Source organism: Glossina fuscipes, unplaced genomic scaffold (assembly GCF_014805625.2).
Source record: "Glossina fuscipes isolate IAEA_lab_2018 unplaced genomic scaffold, Yale_Gfus_2 2, whole genome shotgun sequence".
Lineage (NCBI taxonomy): Eukaryota > Metazoa > Arthropoda > Insecta > Diptera > Glossinidae > Glossina > Glossina fuscipes.
In genome coordinates, this window is record NW_023998416.1 from 20,455,510 (window position 1) to 20,471,179 (window position 15,670).

Genomic DNA, 15,670 nt, shown 5'->3' on the forward strand with positions numbered 1-15,670 from the left:
TCATTTACATATTATAACAATTATGAAATGTTATTTATTTGTTTTAATTAAAATTTCAATTCAAATCAAGTCAGCTTTCGGCTTTGAGCGATACAGATATGAAATTTTTCGTTTCAAGCGAGAATTCATAGGGAGGAGTATAAAAAAACAATAATTGAGTAGGTTGAATAAACAATTGTGTGTGCGTGTGCATAGTATTAATCAATTTCTATTTTTCAAGGGATATATTTGCTGGCCAGAGTAAAAAGGGTTACAATTATTATTATTATTATTATTATTATAATAGAATTATATCCTAAGACTAAAATTTTAAAGCAAACTTTACCGCGCTTGAGATTTAAAACTGCGACCATAAAGTTGTTAGTCCAGATCCTTTGTCGGGAAAGATATATTTTAATCCATAAATTAGAAGAAAAAGAATTATTAAGTAATGTGAATGCACCTGTGGTGCAAAAGTATATCAAGTTTGTGCGCATATATGCAACACCCGGAAGAGCTCAAGACGAGGCCCTCGTTTATTAAACCGCTCGATTCAGAATCCTTTTGTAAGCTTGTCTGTCCGTCGGTCCGTGTTGTTTTCTTATGATCAACCTATAGATCAAATTTTGAAGTATTTGTATAAAATTTGGCGAACTGATATTTTTTAATCCTAGGACGAATCTTATTGGAAATGGTTCGAATCGGACACTTTTTCGACCACTTCAAATAAAAGGCCTTATTTTGAAAAGTCATTGTATGAATAAATGCAGAGTGGTGCAGAGTACTTAATAGTGACCCGGGGCCTGCTAGAGTGTTTTTACTTTTTACTTGACTCAACGGTAACATTGCAGCTTACCAGAGTTGTAATCAACGCGTTTAATGTTCTTTAAGTGGACTCAAGTAATTATGGGTGTTATGAGTGCAGTGAGTGCTCAGTCGTAGAGGCATAACACTAATTGATTGCACACACATGCACACATACTAGACTGCGGCAACCATCGCATTCCTATTTCTTTCTCTTTCTTCATTTCTTTCTGGCCGAGGACATTTCGCTAGATGGTTGATCAAAAAAAAGCAAAAACAAAATGAGGAAATAAGATCAATTAAAAGGTCATCTCGCGTCACTAAAATCTACTTTATTGAGATTAAACTTTTTGAAACTGTGTTTTACGACTCTAACTGAGCTTATAGCTAAGTTTGCTATAAATGTAAAATTTTCCATATTGTCTTTGTGGTGAGCATTGCAGGTAATAAAATTAAAATGAACGCAACAGTCCTCTATAGTTGCATTTTCTTTACCAGTTAGCTTCATTTCATTCGCCTCAGTGCATTTTTGTACGTCAAACTAACAGAGTTTTGTTGATTTTATTCCATTTTTAATCATTTTATGTAAAGGGCTTGCTACAGTTTCTTTGGATCTAACAAACAGCTTCTTACCTATTAAATTTGGGTAAGAGAATATCTTTTCGTCAAAAATTCGAAATATAATCAAGAGCTTTTCGGTAAAACGTTTTCACACTCAAGAACTTAACTTGCATTTGTATGGGATTAGTATCATCCTTCAGTATTTTCAAGCCGAATAACACTTGAACATAAGACAAGCATAGCACTACCTTTTTTATTTCGATTTCCTATTCTTCGCTTCTAAAAATATTCGCACTCTTCCGTTGTTCCCCAGTTCCCAATAGCTAACAATGTCAATTTAATTTGGTTAAATGCAAATAAATTTTATTCAATTCTATTCTATTCGATTGCATTCAATACAATTAAATTCGGCTAAGAGAAATTCAATTTAATTCAAGTCAACGCATCATTTGACTCGGCTCAATTTAGTTTAATTATGCCAAGTAAGAAAGAAGCGTGATTATCAAGTCGGTATGCCCGAACTTAGTTCTTTATGCGACAGACTACGATTGGTTTGTAATCGTAGCGAGTGATCAGTCGGTAAAGTCACAATATTTATCAATTGAAGATAAATCCCACAGGTTGCGGCCACTTCCTATTTCTCTTCCCTTTCCGCTTCCGAACGGCCCTCAAAATAATACAAACATATAGGGGCATTACGCCTATCATTCGACCCGACAAAATTCGATTTTGAAAATACACCGTGTTCTGGAAGGTCAACTGGACTTGATGCCAACGAAATAAAGATATTAATCGATGCAAATCGGCGAATAGCTGCTCGTGAAATCACTGAGGGAGATCGATGAAGTTTATCGAATCGGACCGTTCATGATAACCTGAAACGTCATCACAAGAAAATGTTTTCATTAAAACTGAAATGAAATTGCTTTTCGAACAACCCAATATATTAAACGAATTATAATTTTAAAAATGGACTTTTCAACAAAAAACAAGGAACGTAGTTTTAGAAGTAGCAACAGAGTGGGATATATTCTTCCATTCCTAAAGAATCAGTTTTAGTTTATATCCTAGCATTTCAGTTAATCATTACTTTCTTTAATAGAGATCAAATAGAGGGAGAGATGTCTCTCCACGAGTTGAATTATATTTTTTTAAAGTATTAAGTATTTCTTTTGAAAATCCGACACAGTATCAGAATTAGTTACGTATTCGTTATTTCTAGCTGGCGAGTACAAAAAAAAAGAAAGTATGGCAAAAAAACCGAAATTAATTCCACTATTGTCGAACGTCCGACCGCCTTAGACCGCTAATGACCGACATAGAAGAAACATTACTTGTTTATAATGTTTTCAGCCAAGCTGGGGGTAACCACGTAGCTGAAAGTTAGCTTTCGTTCCGTTCGTATTCAGTTGAACAGCTAAATCCAAGGACGAAAGGTAAATTTTTCATACATGATTGATTTCTTATATGCAATAATATAATATTGCTGCGCTCGTGATCTGTTGTGTCCAATAAGGGAATTTCAAGTTTTCATAGCTCCATTAAATGAGTACAAAAGTGTAAAATGGATGCTGTTTGCGTAGACCGCAGGAATGTGTTTGCTTAGCTTGCTTGCTCTGGATGAAATATTGAATTTTGATATTATTTTCAAAAGGACTCATAGATGTTGACATTGTTTTCCTTAAAACTTGGTTCATGGCATGAAGACATCAAGATTTTTTTTCGCTGCGATTTACATAAGTTCAGCATTGCTTCCTTCACGGCGACATGTTTCCTCGGCTCAATGAAACTCTGTGAGAATCTCGAGAGTTTGAATATTTCTTTCCTAATTTCATAAATTTGCATTATTTCAGCTATAAAGTCATAGGCCAATGTGCATAGCTACAAGGCATACAATCTTTGTATAGCAAAGTGCTTATAACACAATCACATGTATATGTAACTCGACCGAAGAGCTACCGATGTAACCATCTTGCTTCATAATATCCCATCAGCAATCAATTCTTGCCAACAACAGGAGAAATTTACATGTTTAAGGGTGTGGTCAGCTGCCTTGTAAACAAATTCAAAGCATCGTCAAAAGATTACAAAGTCAGCGGCAACGCATATTAATATCAAATTGCACGAACAAAAAAAGATCATTGTGTCAAAGAGGTAGACAGACCTACGTGATATTAATATGAAAGGCTTTGTACTTGATCTTGAAAACTATAATCGTTTTGTTAAAAGATTGGGCGGTTGGGATCCCCTAGAGGTAAATTACTTTAGGTATTCAAGGAAGGAGAATTTAAAAAAAAGCAAGAACGAAAGAGAAAATGTATTTACCGTTATAAACAAATCGTGTAATACGTTCAAGTCTATCAAAGTAACTTTTTTTTTTATTTTACTTTTTTATTTCCTCTTTAAACTGAATGTACATCTCTATGGAACCGATTTACCACACTTTAAAGTTATTTGATACAAATACCGGAAAAAGTTTGACTCGTAGTGCTGATGTAACTGCAAAATAAAAAAATTTATAGATGAAAGAACGAGAAGTACTTTAAGACATGAGCTTCGTACATATTACACGCGATTTCTTAGGCAAGCAAGGCAGTAAAAGATAACTAAGCTTCAGCTCATAGCCATGATAAATATATGTATGTTAATCGATCAGCGCATGTGCGGCGTTATTTTGCTTGATGTGCTACCAAGATTTACAAGACCTAACGTAGTAGTAGTAAAAAACGTACTGGTTGAGTAAGTCTTCCACATGGAAAAACCCTTTAAAATGTTATCAAATCGATTCTTCATAATAGAGAATCCACGACTGTGGCATACTTAAATTCATTTTTAGTTTTTATTAATTCAAAATATTCGATAAAGTTTTATAGATAAAAAAACACAAGGATTTTTTGACAATTTTTGTGGGATAAAAAGAAAGTTGATAGGATAATTATATTGGAGGAGCTTACTAAGCACACCGTTAAGTATTAGAACAAAAATTTGTTTTGAGTTAACCTCGGATCTATTCATTTGTTTTTTATAATAACAAAAAATGAATGCTTTAGAAGGAATGTTTTAGAAGAAAAAAGGGTAAAAAAATCGTTTCATTTACATTTTTATAGAGTTTTTCAGAAATTTCGATTTTTATCTGCCTGGCGAACGACCAAAAATAAAACCAATTTTTTGTAAATAAAAACTGTTTCAATTAACTTAACGAAAAAATGTTATGCATATGCTATAGAAAGTGATGTTCCACACATACGGCAAAGAATGCTCCATACCCCACTTTCAAAAACCATGTCTCGCCAAAAACGTTTTTGAAGTGTCAAGTGCCCATATACTGCCATGTATTTATGATTAAAAAATCAAATGTTTATCTATACATTCATTTTGTTTTCATTCTTCCTATATGTTATAAAGGTCAGATCCGAATGTTTACTACACAAGGGTTACGCTTAAGACTATTATAAGGCTACTATTAATTAACTCGTTTGTTATTTTATTATCGCTGAATTTCATGTGTAAATAAGCAAGTAAATAAGTGCAGATTGATTAGCGGATAATATTCGGTTATGTTCATTCATCGGTCCACCTGTCCATTTAATTTAATGTTTGGATGGAAAACGGAAGAATCGAATCGGAATTTGACATAAAACTTTTTAGTTTGTGTTTATCTAGAAAACTTATTAACAAAAAAAAAATGTACTTGAATTGGTTGGCAAAAAAGCAATTAAGGGATTTTCAAAATCGTTCTTGTTTTTTTTTTTTTGTGTTTTACATATGTCTATCGCTTATATGCGAAAGAGGGGAAAACGAAGAGACATAAAGAAAGCTAACCGAAATTTCTTTCTTGCCAAATCAATATACAAAGACTAGAAGGTATTCATGCAACCATATACCGTAAAGCAGAGAAAAGGAAAAGTGTTTGCATTTTTAAGCCCGTGACGATTTAAAAAATCACTCCAACTATATCTTTAACCCTACTCCACACAGTATGTGTCTTTGAGGCTCATTTGAACTTCGACCTTAAAATTTTTGATTATCTCAAACTGTATTGGCTTGCGTATAATCTTTTCCATATACACATCACTCAATAAATGACTATTGACGAATCCATACATAGCACTCGTATCGTTTCAGCAACGTAGCTGCAGTATTACCTATAAGCTGAACTAAAGTTTATGCAGTACTTGCATCAACAAATAAAGTTTTTCTTATCTTTTAAGGTTTTTTTTCTTTCATTGTTAAATAAATCGAAATGACAAACCAATAAAAACCCCATAGTAAGCCATGGCACACAATTAAATTCGCCACATCACCCTGCAGGACATTTCAACGTGCAGCCTTATATGAGAAGTAGTCGAAAAAGTGGCCCGATCCGAACCATTTTCAATAGCTTCCGTCCTTCGGTCAAAACATATCGGTGTACCAAAATTCATCAAAATATCTTAAAGATTGCGACCTGTAGGTTAAGCAACGTAAACATGACCGAGAGATGGACAGAAAATTAAGGCAGCGACAGAAAATTAAAGACGGTCCTTCTGAATGCACAAACTTAATATATCCTTGTACCGCAAGTGATGTAGGGTAAAAAAAAAAAACAATATAAAAAACAATGTAATGCATTTTTTTAAAAAGCTTTAAAAAAATTTGGAATAAAAACTTTTTTTTATATAAGAATTTTGATTGTAAACTTTAATGGAATATTTTTGAAAACCAATGATGCCTAAGTGCTTGTTTGGTTGGCTTTTACTTGTTTTATTTCATAATTACTATAAGCTTAATATATACATTTAATCCTTTTAGACGTTACGCTAATATCATAAATATTTCAAAAACCTAATTGAAATAAGTCCATAAAAGGCGGATACATTTACGAAAATACTACCAGCACTAAATTCACAATAAATTGTCGGCCATAAATAACACAAAACAGTGAGTGTAATGAATGCACAACCATTTAGTGTCGGGAAAGAGAAGTGAGTGCGGGCCGCCTCAGTGAAAAGTCAAACCGTACCATATAAGACTTACTTAAAAGCACTTACCGCAAAGAAAGCAGGAAAAAGGAAGGGAGGCCGTTCGCATAGAGAAAATAACGACCGCAATGAAATTTAAAAAAAAAAAAAAACAAAAAAAAACAAAAAAAATAATATAAATTTCTATGAAAACCTACAGTAAAGAAGAAAGGACATAAATATATCACTTTGCTCTGCAACATCATAAAAATGGTTTATATGCTCGAATAGCAGTAATAAGCGAAATCATGCATAACACAAGAAGATGAAGGTGAGCCCAAGTGTTTTATGAAAATCATTTAGACAAAAATTTCATTTTGTTTAGTTTAAAGGAATGTGAGAATCACTATTACCGTGTGGGCACCGCCAACCGCGACGCCATCATCATCACCATCATAATAATGGTAAGCTACATTAAACGGCAAGTATACAATACCAAGTAAAACCAGTTTATTGGTAAAGCCAGTCGAAAGTATTCTTTGCTTTTTTTAAGGAAAAATTCACAAAACATTTACTGATATTTTTTGGAGGCACAATTGTGAAATGCATTACCAACCCAAATATAGGTAAACTTTTGATCATTTGTGTGTGTGTGTGTGTGTGTGTGTGTGTGTATGATATGGATATAAGCATGTACATCTATAAGCACGTAGATATGGTTGGAAAGCAATTTAAAGCAATTTTCCAAATTGAAAGCGCAAAATGCCAAATTTAACAAACAAACAAACAAACAAACAAACGAACAAATAAGCAAGTGTAAGAAAACATAAGGATGAGTTGCGAAAGAGACACGGGTGGTCATGAAAAGCATGTGGTCATAATATAGCAGCCATTTAACTAAAGTCAAAAGTTTCTATAGCAGTTTGTTTGTATATATATACATGTATGTATATTGGAACGTAGACTCATTTTTTTGTTGTTTTTTTTTTTTTTGTTGTTGTTTCATAATTCAGTAGAGAACACCGAGCAACGAGTGAGTGTTGGATTCTTATGAATACTGACAGCTGAGCATGCAAACTGCCTGCCTGGTTAGTTGAGTATTATAATGGCAGTGGTTTGTGATGCGATGTTCTGATGCTGATGCTGACGATGATGATGGCAGTGGCAACAACGGAACTGTATGAAATTAATTATTTTCCATTAAAGCTAAGTACGGCAAGAAGTTTTACTCGAAAAGCAATTTAGCGCGTCAAGTGCTTATATAAATAACATCAATTTCATTTTCTCCATTCATCTCTTACTCCATTTCACTCATATGGATGTATTTGTAAATGTTATCCTACTTAACTCTAGAGCATCGTTTAACGATATAAAGGAATTTTATATTAAATTCCAAGAGAAAGACAAACACAGGGAGAGAAAGAGATAGAGAGAGAGAGAGTTAAAGGGAGATAGAAAGACGAAACAATACAACAAAAGGTAAAACCTATTAAATGAAAACCGGAAATGGCAAAAAAATAAAATAAATTTGTACGATGTTATATATATATATATATATATATCTATATAAAGGATAGTACATGAATTTATTCCGAGCTTCCTCCAACGACGATTTATCGCATTTATAGTGTATAAATGGTCACAAATGGTAAAGAAATTAAAAAAAACATTTTAAATACACAAAAATTATCAGAGGATGATACTAAGTAAAGCAGAGAGGAAAACCTATTAAAATAACAAGACTTTAAACGATTTTCAGATGACGGTTATGATAATATTTACGTTATTCCTTGCAACTAATGCGTGGCAAACGAAAAAGATAGTTTGGGGAATTCTAAAGGAGAACGCGAAGCCTTAATTAATGGCAACAACAATGCAAACGAAACTGCATTCGCTTTTAAGGCAAATCATCATCATCATCATCATCATCATCATCATCATCATCATCATCATCTATACTATTTTATTGTGAATGGTGAACGACGAATGACGTGTCAATGACCATCGAGGCATATCACTACACCAGGAGAGCAATTTTGCATTGTTAGTTGCTTCAAGTCCTTCTTATTAACGAAAATATTGTGATGGCAAGAAAAAACTTTCGGTATTCTCTTCTTTTTTAGTCCTGCAAGATATCCTGTGGAATACGTTTGCACTCCGCAAATAATGGCTAGATCCAAATAATACAAATCTTAACGAGAAGTGCGTTTGGTTTATGTCTATTTTCGGAACCACAAAATAGATAACGGCCTACTCTTATAATTACTGTGAATATTATTGGGGACAAATCGTGAAAATTTTCAAACCGTAACTCGACCCAAATTTGGAATTTCTGTCTTCGTGCGTGCAGCTTCCGGGGCTTTAATAAAATACAGACAGAGAGACAGACATGGGGTTATAATAGGTATACAAACAACTTCTGTATCTGATGTTGGTTGCTATGGAAAACGTACATGACGCTTTCATTTTTTCCCGACATTGACGAAGACGATGATAGCTCGCATACCTCCAGCGGAAGCACTTCGGGAAATGACCTTTAACTTGCTCTGGGGGCGGCAGCTGTCATATGCACTTACGCGGATTTCCGCCTATTTTGCGGAGAGATGATGCGTTTGACAGACATTTGGTTGAAGAGAAGCGACAGAAGTGGCGTTCGCCGTCACTTAAATTATTTTCGAAAACTAATTAGCGTTGAGAACCGACGAATTAGACGCATTCTCTCATTCCCATCTTGTTCCTTAAACCCAACTCACAGCTAAAGTTAAAACTAATCGACCTTCGATACGTAAGAATATGTTAAACTTAAGTTTGTCTTGCGAATTCGGCCCTCACGATATTTAGCAGCGCAGCAACTCACGAAGGTTGAAAATGTGAGAAAATGATCCCACTTTGTCGCGCAGCACTCTTTCTGCGATCGCGCTACTTCCTTGATTTAGTTCCGCCTACTCATCTCAACTTCTGTCAATCGGTTGGTTAAGAGATCTTTCATATTGAACATTGGGATAAATAATACAAGAATGCTTATGAGAGGCCTATCTTTTATTATACTGATAGACCGGGGATCATTTTCTGAGCTGATTGAACTACGCCTGTATAGGTAGCAACTTTTGAGATATATTGATAAAATTTTTTAAACTGGCGTGTTACGATTGAAGCCTATTGGATCACTGGGTCAGAAAAGTTATTTAAAAAAGTCATTAAAAAATTGCAATTTTCAAATTTTCTCGACAATACGGTTTTCAGATTCTAAATTGATGTGACACATTTAGATGGCATTGGTCAATTTTTTCTAGTTTTTACGAGAAGAATTAACTCCAAAACAATTTTTTTTTTGCAAAAAAGTAGGCGTTGCCACTTTGGATCGATCTCTCTCTATCTCTCTCTCTCTCTCTCTCTCTCTCTCTCTCTCTCTCTCTCTGTGTGTGTAGAAATATGATTTTATATGAATTTTTATAAGTGATGAATTATATTAAGCAAGGTGGTGTAGGGTGCTTAATAGTGTTGTTTAATTATTTTTACCTAAACTTTCATACCATTTTCAATTATTTTCGAAATATCGCACTGGTAAAGGCTAATATCACCACGTGTCCAGATTAAATAAATTAATTTTTCTAAATTTATGCAAAAAGAGGAAAGAAATTTTAAAATTCAACCTTTTAGAAATGAAAGTACACCTAATTCTCTTTTTACACGAATTTTTCGGGAACATATCTATCGTATAAAAAGAGAATTAAGTTTAAATGCTTTAAAAAAAAAGAAACAATGTTCGTGAAAAATTATACCGAACCCAAAATTCTCTCTGAAACCAAAATCCAAATTCTAGCGAACTTGAGGTAATTGCTTCAAAAAATCGCTGCAATTTGACCTTTTTTTTTTGAAAAAATTGCTTACAGATCATTGTAAGGCAGTCACAATTTCAAAGTAACTGGATGAAAATTGATGGAACGACGGAGTAAGCTCTAGGAAGATGATTTCGAAACAAAATTTACTGAAAAATTTAAGCTTTAGCTTTAAAGGCGTTATTCTTTTACTTCTAATCCGCAATACTTGAACTAAAATTCGGTTTCTATGGGCCTGTTGGAATTGCGTTAAAAATGCTTCTCTTCTTCAATCACTATGTATAGTTGCCAAGCTATATAATGCATTTATAATACGAGCAACGGGACTTCGTTTAGAAAATCAACTTTTTCGACCTAGGTCGCTCAAAAATCAAGGTAATGTTAACAGTTTCCTTCGACTAGTGTGGTGTTGTGTATACTTCTGCCATGTCCTTCTGCCGGGCCAAACTGTTGATAAGGAATATTAACAACAAAACATTCTAGAAAAATTTCAAGCATCGTCGCGCATTCGGGTTGTATTGCTGGGACTTATAATAGAATAGAAATCCTTTGGTTATAATGATTTCCTTAATATTTCTTCATCTATTTCCATGTCTTGTCTTCTAGCAATCTATTACTGCGGTTTCCCTCCCCGCTTCCCCTTACGTATACCATGATCCCGATGAACTTATTATAAAAAAAAAAAAAATGCTATAAAATTTTCCTGCATAGATATCTTTTTAATCCCGCAAAAGTTCATCTGTTTTCTAAGTCTCTAAAAAGTATTATTCTTCATTATTTTCAAATAAAAATGAGAAAAACAATAAAAAAATACTTTTATCCAACTATAGAAAATAAAATAAATAAAATTTCGAATAAAATCAATGTTTATGGGTAAGTAAGTATTTACGTAAAAATGCCAATATAACTTTAAATGAGTGCATGTATGTGCGCATACATATGTACGTATATATTATCAATAATCATACACATATACGTAGGAAAAAAAAAAAGAAAACAAACAACAATAAAGGCAATAATTTTCGATAATAAATTAACTGAAATTCACTTACGACGAGTGGCATTAAAAGCCGAAAAACTCTGAGAAATTTCAACAAAGCCAGCCCAACGCAGTCCAACCAACCGGTTGGATAAAAATAAATTTTAAATGATTGCATGAACCAACACAATGAAATGGAATAAAATGAAATGAAATTGTGTTGGATAAGTATAATATGTATATGTATATGTAAGTGTGCGTATCTTTATTGCATGCATATATACTATGAATGCGGCCGTGATACTGGCGAGGAGAGGAAAATTAATAAAAATAAATTGAGTTGTCAAAAATGATATTCGAAATAAATTCCTCGGTGAGTAATCGTTTTGAGCGCCAAACTCTACGGCCATGACCAGCACCCGGCCATGCAAAGTGTATACATGCACACACAGAAGCTATCTACCTTACCTTATCTACTATCCCACTTGCCCGTCACTCGTACATACCTAGTTTTATAGAAGCACAGGAAAAAATATAAGCACTTGCCTGATATAGCTAAATGTAAATGCTTGACGATGAAAATCCAATTTTTTTCTTTTTTCCTCATTGCATGCCATCTCGCTTACACTTATGGTGGATAAGTTTAATATACGTTAGTCAGGGGAAAACCCCTAAAATAACTGTAATAAAATAAAGTATCAAGCTTTGTGCAAGAGGCTATTACAACGTATAAACATCATTGATATGATTGCGTCTATAAGTAAGTGTGTCTGTGTGTGTGTGATTGTGTGTGTGTGTGTGTGTGAATATGTTTGTGTATATGCGTAAACTGATGCTTAGACTCACCCCACTTAGGCTACAATATAAATACTACTTCCTAAACTAAACACAAGCACATATACATCGCCGCACATAAATACTCTCGTACACACACGCACACTATGTATAGAACACACAACATAACTTCACCTTCAGCATCGTTAAGAGGAAAAAAATTGAATTTTCCAACGGAACGTGAAGAAAATTCACACAAAATGAGAAAATTGTCTTTTAATGAAGACCCTCGGCATACACACAAACACGCGCTCGCACATATACACAACGAAGCCCACACACAAACAAAAACAATCACTGCCAGCCATGAATGCAGCAGCGTTTATAGGAGGAGTGGGTCTTAACAAAATAAATCTCTAAAAAAAAAAAAGAAAAAAAAATTAAAGCAAATTGAATATAGCACTTAGGTAAGAAAGAGAAAGAGAAAGTGAGAAAAAAAAGAGAGAGAGAGAGAGAAAGAGAAAGAGAGAGAGAGAGCACATGACCAACTTAGAGAATGTAAATACACAAATCCACACACACACATACACACATACATACACTTTGGTCGCATGCTAACCGCACGACTATGCGCTGTCTTTAACAAATACAGGGAAATTTTCTCATTACCGTATGAGAAGAGGGCGGGTTTTACTCTCCTTTGCATGTTTTTATCAGGAGAAATATAATGTAATAAACCCTTGCTAAAACGTGAATGCAAACATGTGTGCATGTGTGCATGTGTGCATGTGTGTTTTCTTTTCTTCTATAAGCCGCCATTGCATTGTGATGATAAAAGCACCCGCTATGCGTTTGTAGTTGTCGCATACTCTACAATGTTATCATTGCTTCACATAGCCCAGCATCTCTTCTTATAACGAAGGCGACGATGATAATGATGACGCTGATATACATATCGTCTGTATAACCGTTAGATCATTCGCTATTTAGCTTTGCTCGCAAACAGTCGTGTATCTTAAAATTGAACTGAATTGAATTGAATTTATGACAGCAACGGCGGTATAAGGCAATCCTTTTTTATTTGTGTGCAACCGAGAAATCGAGAAAACGTCAACGCAACCTGAAAAAATATAATTTCATTGCGTTTGCTAATTAATTTAATCAAGAGAAATGAAAACAAATTAACGAAACTTAAACACAAAACTGTGATTTAATTTCTTATGTTTAACGAGCGCCGACGATGCTATGATGCAATGGTGGCACGCGTATGTGCATATGTATTCGCGAGTGTATGCCTGACATTTTGAAGTTTCTTCAAAAGTTTCAAAACTCAATCTTGTACTCTTTAGTACACCTGTAGCATCATTGTGTTTTAAAAACTTTTTTTCTGCCATTTTTTGTGCTTCGAAAACTTTTCGACACATGTTTAAGACGATTTTTAAGGATAATTAAACATTGAATTGTTAGTGTACTCACGCTATAGGTGGCTGAGTTTCAAATTTGCTGAAAAGAAAAGAATAGAAGAAAAAAAAAAAAAACAAATAAAAAGAAAGTGAAAAATTACATTACAGCCCAACAAGGAAAGGGTTCTATGAAATTTTTAGAAGAAAACTTATGTTGAGTGCATAAAGCAAAACTTTTTGAAAAGAATTTTGTGAAGGATCTACGTTCTCTTCTTCTTCTCATTCTCCTTTTTTTCTGTAAAGGAAAGGTTGAGTTTCTCTTAAGAAACTCGCCAAGCGATTACTGTCAAAATTTTCACAGACGGAAATAAGGTAAACCAAGGCAAGATAAGCAATTTGTTTTCTTATATAAGTAAAAAAAAAAAAATATATATATATATATTTGCTTTTCATGTATGGTTTGGATTAAATTAGCCCTTATGTTTTGCAACTCTTTTGATAGATGACCGTTAAAAGATATGATAGCCAAACCGAAGACTCATTTCAAGTTTGATCAGACAGTTTTTCGAAGGCTTCGAAAGCTTGAATACGGACAACTGTAGATTGGTTAGACTATGAGATTTATTTGCACTTTCAATTTATGGGATTTACAGTAAAATGGGTGTGCCAAGTTTCTATCCCAACTCTTCGCATTTCAAGAGGCATTGATAAGCGGACGAACAACTCAATACAAAATCTCGCGCCCATTCTATGAGCACCGTATGCCTATTATTGGTTTTCATGAAAGGAATGACAAAACATCAGTATACCTCCTCTCTCTTCTCCTTTATTAGTGAATGCTGATGTGCAAATAAGTTTGTTGCTCTTACTTGCCGACCAGATTTTTTTTTTTTTTGAACAGCCTGACCACAGATATCCGTTGCTTGAAGTCTACGTCCGAAGATTATGCTGCTCAATAGAACTTTTCCACGGATTAAATAAAAAAAAACGATTATGTTTCCACGATAAAGCAAAGTTATTTTCAATATTCTGAGAAGTAAGCAATGAAATCACAATAAAGTAAACATATGTCCTTCTATCCTATCAAAGACTATCGTTATTTTGTGCGTAGGAAAAAAGTTAATGTGATATTTTGAGTTCCCAATATGTGTTAGGTTAAGTACCATCCAAGTAGAAATTCAATAAAACAATTTTATAAGTCCACCACACAGTGATGTTAAACATTTACGTCTAATATTCAAAGCAATATGCAATGAAGTCACCATAAAATATACGTGTGTCCTTCTGTCCTTCTGCAAACACCATTGTTGCTTTGATCGCAAGAATATTGTAACAAATTTAATCTGAAATTTTGTCTTGAAAATATGTTTAGGTTAAGCAAGTTAATCCAAGTACAAATCCAAAAAAATCAATGGAAAATGGAAATAAAATAAAAATTAATGAGTCTAAAAATACAATATTTGGGTATAGTGAACTAATTTTACAATGGTTTGATTGACTGCAAACTTACGACTTTTCCGGGGATAGTGGCAGTATACCATTCATGGTACGAGGATATATAGCAGCCGCTCGCAACACCCAGAAGGACTTTAAATAAACCCAGCTTTTATTATACCGATCGATTCAGAAAATAATTCTAATTGTCTATCCGTCTGTCTGTCTTGTGTTCTTTTATTTAAACAAAATACGAATTTTAGTTGGCGCAGTTAGTTTGCGATTGATAAAGGAAGATCGAGTTCGCATTCTTTTTTTAGACCCTACGCGATTTGCGGTAAGGATATATTAATTTTATGCATAATATAGATCCACTCTTCATTATGACAATTGATTCAAAAATATTTTCTGAACCAATTTAAGCTTGTCTGTCCGTCTTATTTTTGGTTTTCAGCATAACGGCTGCAATTTTTGATATATTTTTATGAAATTTAGCTCAAGGACATATAACAATTTATTTTGAAAAGTTGTTGTGTGAATAACCGTAGGGTGATGTAGGATGTGCGATAATGGGGCATAGATCACTAAGGATGTGCCTTAATACAGGCAATAAAGCCGGACTTTGAGTGCTAATGATGAAAAGCTCACATTGAACAAAGTGTTGTGGGGTATTTAAAAGACGACCCTGCTCAACTCTTCTGTTTGAACTTATTTTGTAATTAGTTTACCATCTGATGTGTGTAGGAAGGGATACATATTGCGGATTTTGGCAATGATGGAACCTGAAATTTGCAAAGAAATTAAATTTTCCTGAAAGCTTTTAGCGGCCTTTGAGACATAACGAAAATCTACAGTAGCCGCTTTCTGTAAAAGTTTTTAATATGCGATTTGTGCACCTTGCACTTTTTCAGTGAATGTGTATAAACACTGCTTGATACTTAGAAGCAATAGCACAGT

The 15,670-nt window shown here is 33.9% G+C and overlaps 1 protein-coding gene across 1 annotated transcript in view; it reads left to right on the forward strand.

The window, feature by feature from the left end:
- The first annotated feature begins 12,860 nt into the window (after window positions 1–12,860).
- Window positions 12,861–15,670, forward strand: part of LOC119632994 (diencephalon/mesencephalon homeobox protein 1) — an 80,607-nt gene continuing 77,797 nt past the window's right edge. Inside the window, exon 1 of the mRNA XM_038026172.1 lies at window positions 12,861–13,651. The gene's annotated coding sequence lies outside the window, so the exon portion shown is untranslated. The remainder of the gene's footprint in view (window positions 13,652–15,670) is intronic.